General features: G+C 49.4%; 1 protein-coding gene across 1 annotated transcript in view; it reads right to left on the minus strand.

Annotated features, from left to right (window-relative positions):
* DISP3 (dispatched RND transporter family member 3) overlaps nt 1–10,360 on the minus strand; it is a 68,294-nt gene extending 57,934 nt beyond the window's left edge. Inside the window, exon 1 of the mRNA XM_019511731.1 lies at nt 10,144–10,360. The gene's annotated coding sequence lies outside the window, so the exon portion shown is untranslated. The remainder of the gene's footprint in view (nt 1–10,143) is intronic.
* Between the last annotated feature and the right edge of the window lie 1,798 nt (nt 10,361–12,158).

The raw sequence follows: 12,158 nt of genomic DNA on the forward strand, positions 1-12,158 counted from the left end.
GGCCAGAAATTTTAAACCAGGGCTCTGAAGTGAGGATTCCAAATGTTTTAACCATTGAAAGATGAGTAGTGAGAATTAGAATTAGTGTGTCCGCAGTACTTTATCAAATCAGCCCTAAAGCAGAGGTAGTTGCCTTGATATGATGGAGGGACAGCTCATGGGAAAGGTGCTATTCTCCCATGGAAGTTTTAGATTCCTCAGCAGAGATTCACAATCCTGAAAAATTATGTCTGAAAAACAAAATGTCCCAGAAACATTTCAGCTTGGAGGCATTCGTTTTTAACAAAGTATTGCAATATTCCATCAAAAAGAGGAGGAAAAATAGAAGGAAGGAGAAAAAAAAATTAGTAAAAAAACTCAATCTTCGCTCAAAAAAAAGTTTAAATGGAAATATTTCGACTATCCATAAGAAGAGTCAACCTTGAGGCTCCCAGACCTGAAAATACTATGCCTTCCTAGAATCACAGATAATGAGGGTTGGAGGGGACCTCAGGAGGTCATCTAATCCAGCCCCCTGCTCAAAGCAGGACCAGCCCCAACTAGATCATCCCAGCCAAGGTTTTGTCTAGCCAGGTTTCAAAAACTTCCAAGGATGGAGAGTCCACAGCCTTTCTGGGTACCCTGTTCCAGTGCTTTACTACCCTGTTCATGAGAAAGTTTTCCCTAATATCTAACCTAAATGTCTTGCTGCAACTTGAGACCATTGATTTGTGTTCTGTCATCTGCCACCACTGAGGACATATTATCTCCGTCTTCTTTGAAACCGCTGTTCAGGTAGTTGAAGGTCACTATTAAATCCCTCCTCCATCGTCTCTTCTCCAGACTAAATAAGCCCAGTTCCCTCAACCTCTCCTCGTAAGTCATGTGCCCCAGCCCCCTAACCATTTCCAGGATGTCCTGGCTCCTATTCAGCACAGTATACAGTAAGTATGTGCTTAAAGTCTCATTGAAACCAATGGGACTTCAATATATCAATAAAACTTTGCAGAATGAGGGCCTCGCACTGCCTCAAGTCAATGAAATGGCCCGTTTTGACTTCAGCGGGCTGTGCGTCAAGCACTAACTCAGCCCCATGGCCCATCCTGTTTGTTTTATGGCACCATCCTATAAAGTGTAATATAGCAAGGCTGACATTTACTGAAGGAAAGTGTCCATATGTGCAGGAAGGCCCAGCCAACGGGACTAGAATCCTTAAAGTGGGGAATGTGCTCTCTTGGGGTTTCCCAGTCTCTGGCTCCAGTAATGAAAGGTTTTGTGTTTCATTTTCAAGGAAGGAAGGAAGGAAACTGAGTGAACACATTTAGCCTGATTTAAGCATCTTAATGGCCTGATCCACAAGGAAGGTGCTTTAATACCTGCTGTCCTTCACTTAAAAGTCCTTAAATGAAGCAACTGTACTCTTCCCTGCAACCCTTTTCCCCTTGGTTATTCAGAGGTGATGACAGGGAGACATTTGTTAGACAGGGCGGCAGTCGGCAGGGGAAGCCAGAACGGTGGAGTCATCCAAGAATGGGGGCAGGAGCAGAGGGCCCAGGGCTGGGGTGGAGGAGAAGGTGCAGTTAGCCACAAGGTGGTAAAGCAGAGCAGAAACAGATAAGGGAGAGGCAGGCAGGTGTTGGGGAACAAGAGCAGGAGAGAGCAGCGGTGGAGCTTTGAACTGAGGAGGAAGCAGGAGAGGCAGGACAAAGAGACCCAGGTGGGGACTGAGGAGAAACACCAGCCACACCGCCTCCAGCTGTAAGAGCTGCACCAACCATCACTGAGAAGTAACAGCTCCCTGCAGGCTGATGAGATTCGGTGCCCTGGGATAAGAGAAGGTGCATACCAGCTGGCAGGCAAGGAGCCAGATCTGATGGCAATGGGGAAGGCCGCTGACCGTGGCAGGGCAGGAGCTGAAGCCTGTCAGCTGCATGTGGAAGGTCAGACCTACAGGGCTAGAGAGGCACCTTCACTCAACCACGCCTGCATGTCCGCAGCTGTGTCCACACACAAACACTCACTGTTTGCACTATTAATAACCTGCCTTGAGACTTGTCCACACACAGAACTACCCCCGTTCCACGCCAGGTGTGAGTTTCACCAGTCCACAACGCAGGGTGGACGCTCCTGGTTTAGCACAAGCCCGGCTCACTTTGGTTTGGTTTGTGCCTGCTGGAGCAGGTATAAGATGAAACAGCACCCTGCAGGGTTTGTGCCAGTTAAACAAAGCTGACTGAACCAAACTGATGCAAACTGGTGTATAGCCAAGGGCTGGATCTGCAAGTGCCCACTGCGCTAAACTACACTAGTTTGGGGAACTGGGGACCTCACACAAAACGGCCTACCGTGCGAGTCTGCACAGGCCCCTTCAAACACTTCTAACTTAGTCACCAAGCAGCTTCCTCTCGAACTCGGATTGCACTTGCTCCCTCAGCAAGGGCGATAAAACAAGCCAAGCTTGACATTTCCAGCCTCAGCCTGCTCTGAGTGATGGGAGCACAAACACTGCAATCAGAACATATGGAAAAAGGGTTTCTTTCCCCCCACCGCTTGCATAACTCAAAACCGGCAGAACCAATTTGGCTCAGCCTTTCCGACAGGACCTCACCTCTCCACTGAGACAGAGTGTGGAAAATTCCAGCCACTATATGACTGTCTGTTAAGTTTGAGGGGGGAGAAGGGGGTGTTGAATGATGGAGCTGACAAAAAGCCACATCCAAAGAGCAATTTGCTAGTGATTGCTGTCTGCAGATGCTATCACACACAGGGATGGGAATGGGCGACACAGAGCCCCCACTTACACCTGGGCTGCTCCGTTAACTTTAATAGAAGGGAGGGTAGAACTGAGCTTGCTCTATGTTCTTTGGTATTAGCTGCTCAGGAGAGGGGCTGAGGGGGGCAGGTCTTCACCGCTCTGCATCTTGTGTCAATCGCTGCTATTCAAAAGAACCCAGCATGCCAGGTGCCCAGGGAAACACCATGTATCTGGGCCCAAGAAGGCAGTTCTCCTTAAGTGGTCCCCGGGATAACTGTATTTCTGGTGTGGTTTAGTACCTGCCGAAGCGTTGGGGCTTAAAGCCCACTTTATGGAAACGAGAGGCTTCTCCCTACCTTGCTCCTGCAGCCATATGGCTGAGGGCAGGTGAAACTTGGGGGCATCTGAACCCCAGGCCTTCGGGCTTGGACCTTCATGTAGGATGACTGCCAAAAGACTTTGGGAATATCTGAAGCCCCTGGTGAGGGTGGAGGATGTTTTTCAGTTGTAGGGCCACTTATGGTTCTGGACTGACTCATGGATTTGGCTAATTTGGCTTGGAACACAAAAAAATTGTTTAAAAAAAAAAAAGCCAGGTGCCTGTTGGATGCAGAGCCTGGGAAAACTGGGCATGCCTTCTTTGGGAGATCCATTCCCACCTCCTCTTCCATGTTTGCAGAGCATCTATTGAATTTTGGGGAGTTACCCAAAAATGCAATAGTAACCCTAAAACAAGGGTCAGCTGCTATGACTGGCTTGCAGCCCAGCTGCCGTTAGCCTACTCTCCCCTCTCTCTCTTGCATGCACACCCGGCAGTCTTACCTTACACTGCTACAAAATTCTGTAGATACATGTGGCAAATGACAGTGTAGAAGGACAAATCTGGTGGCGATGGCAAGTGAAAAAAGAAAACAGGGAGGGGAGGAGAAAGGAAAAGAACAGGAATGCCCAGGTGCTCCTGCCAGTCGTAGTTTGTCAACCCCAGTCTCTAGCACACATCATCATAGTCCTGATTTTCAGAGGCGCTGAGTGCAAATCCAGATAGAGTGAAGGGGAACCGCTTGGGTTCAGGCCCTTTCAAAATCAGGCCCAGAAGAACTTCTGCAAATGATGGCTCCCATAAGAGGCACTGCAGTCACAGTGCACAGACACAAGAGGGTTTCAGCTTGTCTATCCTGCCCAAGTGCCCATCCAAATGCACTTGCTTGTGCTTTTTGGCTGCTTTATCCTTTTGGGAGGATTGCCAGTGGAAAGCACATGGGCCAAATCCTCTGTTGGGGTAATTCAACCCACTTCCACTGGCTTCTGCAGAATTAGACCAGTCCACAGCAACAGAGGGCATGACTCACTCTATACGGAGGCACGGAGTATAGCGGGGAAGTTTATGTGGTAACCATGTGGCTCATAAACCTTTTGTCCCTGCTCTGAGCTACTCTGGCAGTGTTATCATAGACACGGCTATTTATACATCGGGATGCTAAGCAGCTAAATGTTCCTTTCATCTCAGTGTCCTTCCACCTCGCCAAGAAAAGCAGCCTGCCTCAGATGATGAAACAGAATAACAGCCGGCGCTGTTTCCTTCCTCAGAGCAAGCAGGAAGCACGAGCCAAACCTTCTGATTAGTCACAGCCAAGCTTTGGGGTTTGTTTGGTGCAAATGTTTCTATTCCAAAGGCAGCTCAAGCCCTGACTCAAAGGGCTGAAGTGGGAGAAGGAACTGAGGAGACCTTGCTGGTTTTCTACCAACAAGCAAGAAGGAGAGGGGCTGGGGGACTAGTCAGGGATGCACTTAACTATCTGGGGTCTCAAGATGGGGACAGCATGGCAGGCCTGTCTTTTGTTGGTATCTCAGAAAAGGAGTGGAGCTTTCTGAATAGAGAGATGATGTGCGGTGTGTATATGACATTCCCCCAGTCACCTAGGCAGTGTAGGGACAGGTAGTGCACAAATGCCCTGGGTAAGGTGTGCCCTAGATGAAGACAGATGTGCAGGCAGACAGATGGAGGGAGAGAAGAATGATCGGATGATATACAGGCAGTCCTCAGACTTACGACACAATTGCTTCCTGAGAACGGCATTTTTAATCGAAATGTTGCAACTCGGAACTGATTTTCCCATAGGAAACAATGTTATAAATGGGGGATTGGTTTCTGAACCAAAGCCCGATGCCCTATTTTCACCAAAAATAACCCAGAATTTTGTACTCAATGAATTATACATGAGTAATATAGCTATATTAACATATTTATATTGTAAATAGCAATCATATTGATTTGGAAGGACTTCTTTGAGGTGACTTGGCTGGACTTTTTGAAGGGTTCTTGGCTGGCATCTTCTCAGAAGTCCTGGCTGCAGGTTTTTTCTGGAGTCTTGTCTGCTTTCTTAAAGAAAGTGTCCAAGGAAGTTTGGACAGACAGGAGATGGGCAATGCAGCAGACTTGTTCACTGGCATGGCGTGGTGTCAGATCAAGCATTGTAAAGTCGGAAGTGACATCAGAAAGTTGAAACAGGGTGTCAATTTAGAAACGTTGTAAGTGTGAAACGTCGCAACTCAAAATGTTGTAAGTCGAGGATTACCTATACTCTGATACTCTGCCCCTTGCCCGACACACCTGTGGGCCAGTTTCTGTGGAGCAGTTTTAGCTCTGCATGTGTTTGCTTCCCTTTGTTCATTGTTTTGCCCTGGCCAGCTGAAAGCAGGAGCCACAATAACTGTACAGGTGGCAGCACACGGGGCATTCAGTGGCCCTGTGGAAGAGTGATGCTGTCCATGGAAAGGGAGACTACTCCCTAAAACCCCAGGAGAGTTTTGCAAGCCCAAAAACTTAACCCCCAAGTTGCGGAGGCTACTCTGCTCCACCAGGCAGCCTGTACTGTTCGCCGCACCCCTGAGAAAAGCTTTGTCTCCTTCCAACCAGAAGGCTAAAGTGACCTGCTTTCTACGTGGGGAGACAGTGGTCATTATGGAAATGTGGCCCAGGCATCCTCCTTCCAACAGATGGCCAAGCAGCCAGGATCGCCAGAGCTTGTGGGTAGCATGGATGTTTTTATCTTAATCATGGCTTCAGATGAAAGCAATGAGACTGCCCACTGGCAGCCTGTCCACTTAATTTATTCATAATAACTTTCCTCTTCATTTTGCACTTGCATCTTATCAGGGAGCCAGTCTGAGTCCCCATCCTCCTGTAGCAGTTCAGAGAACCCTGCTCCAAACCATGGCGCGAGCTCTTCCCCCAGGGCCCTGCCAGAAGCACTGTCCCCCGAGGAGCCGTGCTCACGCAGAGCTTGCAGAAGCTCCTTGGCTGCACACGGGAAGTCCTTGCGCTGCGAGGGGAGGGAAAGGAACCTCTCCTCTCCGTAGGGCTTCCCACAGCGAGGCTGACAGGTCTGTCAGACATGAGATGTCACCTCCTGATTTCATATCTGGGACCTTGCTGTCAACAGTTGACTGACAGATCACCCACTGGCTCTCCAGGATGGAGAGATGACAGGGAGGAGCAAGGAGGAGAGAAGAGGAGGGGGAGAGAAGGAAGCAGTATGAGGGAGCCAGTTGCAGGGGAACAAGGGAAGATGCCAGGAGTGAAAGTGCAGCGGGAATCTAGTACTCAGATGCTGCAGGGAGGGATGTACCAAACAGACAGAAGTGATATAGCTGCGGGAGCCCGGTTCCCATCTCAGGTGAATCTCTAGAGCAACTTTATTTAAAAGAGAATGGAAAAGGAAATCAAATGCGCTAGGAAGCACAGAAGCTGGCTGCTAAAAGCCCAGCAAGCTCAGGAATGCTGAGGAGGCCGTTAGACTCCAAGGCTGGGGCTGCTGGCAGGCCAGAGAAGGCAGGAAGAGGAGATGGCATGAACGGGGGGGTGTTTGTCCAAGCACCATGAATAATGGGGAGCTGCCAGGCCTAATGTGCTTCGCACTGCCTGTGAAACCTCAGTGCGGAGTGCCATCCATTTCACCGGTGAGCTGCGCTCTCTCAGGTGCCGTTTGCATTTGATGAATGCCACTGTGACACACAAATTAAACCCAGGGAAAGTGAGCTTTATTAGAAGCTGAAAACCAGGGCCCATTGCTCCTCAGACTACTTCAGAAAGGAGTCAGGCTCAGGATACATGCCAGACCTCCCTACAGCATAGGGGGAAGCACTGCCAGCCCCAGCAGATGCCCCCAGCAGCCTCATGTACACTGTTTGGATCCACTGCAGAGGCTGGGAGCTCCCCTGAGGGCCTGGTGCAGGCAGCTTCTGCCTTTCTGGGCAGTTCCAAATGGCCCCACTCACCAACCAGGTATCGGGGTGCTTTCTGCTGGGCTTGAAACCTCCTGCTATTGCGAGGTAACAGAGGATCAACCAGATGCCCTGAAGCTGCCCATGTCATTATCCCCATTTCACAGGTGTGAGGAATGAAGCCCATGAAGATGCAGAAATAGTGATCCAGTGATGGAGGGAAGCTAAGAAGCTGACTGCTTTTCCTTATGCGAGTGATTTTCAACTATGGTGCCATGGCACCCTGGGGTGCCTTGAAATCCTTGCAACAGTGCTGCAGGGCACCACACAACATTAGCACTGTTAGGCGTGCAAACACGATCCACTAGATAAACTCAGAAATGTCAAACAGGAATCCAGTGTGTTAAAAGTATTCCAACCTTTTGTGGTCTTTCTGTGTGCTTTGCTACAGAGAAATTGCTCTGGTAGTTTTCTGCAGTCTAAAACTGAGTGAAAACTAGGAGTTGGCATGTTCCAAAGGATGCCTTGCATCTACTAATGGGAACCTTGTGTCTAAAAAGGTTGAGAACCACTGCCTTACACTCACAACCCTGCTTCCTCCTACCCTCTCCAGATTCCCATGCACATCAACTGCACTGGCTCAGATCTCCTGGAAATACTGGTTCCTGGTTGAGCCCATGGACCTATTAACAAACTCCTGCCATCAGAGAGATGCAAGAACCAAGGGCTTCTTATATGAAAGAGGTGGTCTTTGGAGACTTCCATGGCCACAGCATACAGGCCATGGCTAAGAGACCGAGTTGGATGGATGAATGGATGCACAGAAGGATATGAGTGGATATAGCAAGAGGTGGTGTCTCCTCAGTGGAAGCAGGGACTTGACTCTACTCTGATCATCCCTAAATCTGGGACTGACACTGGCCTATCCATTACTTTCTGTTCCGCACAGTTTTGAAACTCAAAACCTTCCCATGACTCTTGAGTGGCTTTTACAGAGGATCTCCCTCCCTTCCCCCCACCTTGCTTCTAATGAACCACACAGCAAGATATGGAATTAGCAGAATCCAAGTTATTAATTGTCTACAACAATTAGCCAGGACGCCTGGGCCTTTAGGCACCTTGGTTTACGTGGGGGAGCCAATTAGAGCTTCATACATATTCATACTCCTTAATCTACATGCTGAGAACACTGTTTCCCAGCCCCCCAGCCTGTCCCAACCCTGCCCCGAGCCAGGAAGGATGGGAAGTTTCCTTTCCTTTCACGTTCCTTTGAAAACAAATATTTGAAGTAGCCATGATTGAGGCAGTGAAACAGCAGGGCTGGTACATCACAGCAGCAGGGGCTGGCCTGCTCCAGGGATCCCCATATCTGGGCAGCAGGGCCCGAGCCGAGCCCCATTCCTGCACCGGCCCCATTCCCTGCAACATGGGAGGAGAGGGAGAGAATTTGCCCCCTGCAGTCACTTGCCCCTGTTCTTCTGCAGCCTTTTGCTTAGCTAGTGTAAATCAGCAGAGCTCCAGGTATTTCCATGGATTTATCCCGATTTACACCATTGTAGAACCAAGCCCCAGATGTGCAGAACTAGCCCTAATGATAATGGTCTGAGAAACAAGACCTGCAAGCCCAAGACGGGCTGATCCCAGAGCTGAAGGACGACCCTGGACTTCAACTGCTGCTCTTGCAAGCTGCCCTTCTCAGACTGTGCCGGTGTCCCTGAGCCAATCTGGATCCTACCCTCAAGGCAGCACAGGGTGTAGAGCCTTCCTTATTCTGTTCCTCAGCTTCCACCAGTGCCCCCCAGTCTACTCTCCAAGATCTTCTCTGAAGAGACCTTGCTCAGCCCCGATCGCACAGGGGAGCTGCCATCAGAGACAAGCACCTACTCCTGTCCCTGGACAAGCAGGTCTGGACATGCCGTGTGCTGCCTACTGCAGGCTTTGTGGACCTCACTTGTTAGAGGAGCAGGTGGGCCCTGGGGGTGCTCTGCCCTCTGCACTAATTGCCTGAAACATGAAACAGCTGTGTAGTGTTTACCCAGGTAAAGCAGGAGGTTAAAAGCAAGACATACTCCCACCAGGCTCGCTGCCTATTAGAAGCTTATCCCGGCACCGTTTGCTTTGGTGTCTTCTGCTGTTGACATAGGTGTAAGATATCCTGTTTATAGACCCTATTCCAGCCCAGGTGACATTTTAGAAAGGTTAAGCCCAACTTTAAGCCTGCCATGTGGCTACTTTGCAGCAAGCTGGCTGGCACGAAGCTGCCAGAAGGTGAACTGAAGCTGTGTCATCCTTCACACCTGTGTACAGTGGTTGTCAAATGCTCCGGCAGCTGCACGGCAAAGTTTTCCCCTCACCTTGCACAGCTGTACATGACAGCTTGAAGCACAAGGCAACAGAGAAACAGGACTAACAGCTTCACTTCTGCCTCTGACCATTAGCAGAGCATTGGTGTCAGCCGTTACAAAGCTGCTGTGCTCCGCCCCAGAAGTGGCTGCCTTCCAGAGGGGATGAAGCGTGCCCTGAAACCCATCTGTAGTCTGCAAAACATTTTGGGGATGAAAGATGCTATAGAAATGTAAGATGCTATTAAGGATTCTATTCTTAGATGAGCTAAATAACAGATCTTCCTCTTTCTAAATCTGCAGCCTAATGAGGAGAAAAATGGAAAGTTCCCTTGTCAACATTGAATTGTTTATAGAAAGGTTTTCACACAGTCTGAAAGATCTGAAGAGACTGGTTTCCTTGTATTCTTGTCCTGCCAAAATCCCGCAATCCAAATTTACAACAAAAAAAAGGAGTCTTAATTGGAGTTAAATGATGAGAGAGCTCCAAAATGCAGAGCATGAATCACATTTTGTGATGAGCAAAATATGCCAATCAGGCTAGTTTGATCCTTTCCAAGTTATAATCAGGGGCGTTTTTACCATTAGGATCAGCTTGTTTTCTTAACTCTGCAAGAACAAGCGGTTTTTCCATCTCCTTCTCCACTGAAAGCTGAGCTGGGGGCTTTTCTTCCTCTTCTGAGAGGAAATGAAATGAAGGAAGAGTTCTGAGATAAGCTGAACCTGCCAACTGCTTTCCATTCGACCAAAATAAGGAAATGAGCTTTCCTGTTTTTGAATTAAAAGAAAACAAATCTGAACAAAACAACAAAGGCAGTGTCTAAAAGATCTCCAGGTACTCACAGTTTAAAGGCTCACTGGCCTGCTTGGAACTGGTTAAAGGACCAAGGTCAGGGGTGATGCAAACAATGGAGTGCATTGGCCCTCAGGAAGCAAAGGGAAGCCAATGTATTTTACTCCCCAGTGAGAAGAGGGGCAGGGCTGCCTCAGGAAAAGTGACTGCAGGAAGGCAAGAAAAAGCAGCCACTGTGTTAACTTGGCAGAAAGTAGACAGCATGAGTCCATGTGTTACCCTCTACCACCAGCACCCAACCTCCTCCCCCAGGAAGTGCCAGGAGCAGGGAGGCAAACCCTCCCACAGTCGCCTCCCCTGGAATCTCCCCTAGCCAGTCTTGTTGCCCCTTCCCTAAGCACCTGTGAGGGAGAGAAAACTGTTAACTCCTTGCTTAGGGACAGACATTACACATAAACCAGTTTAAGTGATCAGAAACTGGTTTAAACCTGTAACAAAACAGATGTTCAGTGCACATAAACCAGTTTGAAAATGGCTGAAACTGGTTTCAGATAAACCTGGTTGAATGCAGTATCAGATTTAGCTGATTTGGGTAAAACCGGTTTATGCAATGTCTGTCTCAGACCCCTTTCTGGTTTAAGTTAAATTAGAGTCCCTCAGCATCCCAGTATGCTCTCTGGGCTGGACTGAGTGGGGCTCTCTGCTCCAGAGAGCTGGGCTGGTCCCTCCCCTCTGCTTCCTGGCTGGAGCTCTGGCAGAGACTGCAGGTACAGCAGCGTCTGCCTGACTTTGTCCTGCCTCCTTCCTCCCTCCACCACTCCCAGCACAAGCAGGGATTCCCCCGTCCCCTCTGCCTTACACAGACACCTCTCAGCATTAGCTAGCAGACCACATGCTGGCTATGGTCCGTGCTGTGGGAGATACGTAGACAAATGCAGGGTGCTGCACCTTGGGAGAAGGAACCCACAGCATACATACAGGCTGGGGAGTTCCCACCTTAAAAGCACAGAGGCGGAAAGGGATCTTGGAGTCATTATTGACTCCAAGATGAACATGAACCGCCAATGCCAGACCGCAGCCAGCAAGGCCAGCCATACCTTGTCATGCATCCAAAGGTGCATCTCAAGCTGGTCCAGAGAGGTGATACTCCCCCTCTATGCAATGCTGGTTAGGCCGCAATTGGAGTACTGCATCCAGTACCGGGCGCCGCACTTCAAAAGGGATGTGGCCAGCATGGAGAGAGTTCAGAGGAGGGCCACCCACTTGGTGAGAGGGCAGCAGGACAGGCCCTGTGAGGGGAGACTGAGGGACCTGAACCTGTTCAGCCTTGCCAAGAGGAGGCTGAGGGGGGACCTGGTGGCTGCCTACAAACTCATCAGGGGAGATCAACAGCAAATAGGTAGAGCCCTTCCAGCACCACCTGGGGTGACAAGGACCAATGGTAATAAGCTGATGGAGAATAGGTTTAGGTTAGCGATCAGAAGGCAATATTTTACAGTTAGGGTGGCCAAACTCTGGAGCCAACTTCCCAAGGAAGTGGTCCTTGCCCCTACCTTGGGCAAATTCAAGAGGAGGTTGGATGATCACCTGTCTGGGGTCTTGTGAACCCAGCATTCATTCCTGCCTGTGGCAGGGGATGAGGCTAGATGATCTGTTTAGGTCCCTCCTGACCCTAGCTACTATGAAACTGTGAAACTATAAGATGGGACAAAGGCAGACAGGACAGTGTCCGCTTAGGTCTTTTTGGAGCTAATCAACAGGTAAGCTAGTAATGTCTCTCTATTCCTTCCTTAGAAAAAGTTGTTTAAGAAGAGCTTGAACTAATGAGAGAAGCATTTCTTTTCTTTTGTTTTCTTAATGGGCTGATAAACACTGAGTTAGGGTTGATAGACACTGTGTTATCAATTCCCTGCTGGGCTGGTGAGGGGGGGCAGAGAACCATTCCCTAATCAGGTCCTGCCAGAGCCTGACCACACCCCACCCTCAGCTCAGCATTGTGGAAGGGAAGGAAGGGCTGCTCTAGTGCCCCCCAGCTTCTAGCCTGAGCCACTGCAAGCACGTGCCT

This window comes from Gavialis gangeticus, unplaced genomic scaffold, assembly GCF_001723915.1.
Source record: "Gavialis gangeticus isolate Ggan-Ray unplaced genomic scaffold, GavGan_comp1, whole genome shotgun sequence".
Lineage (NCBI taxonomy): Eukaryota > Metazoa > Chordata > Crocodylia > Gavialidae > Gavialis > Gavialis gangeticus.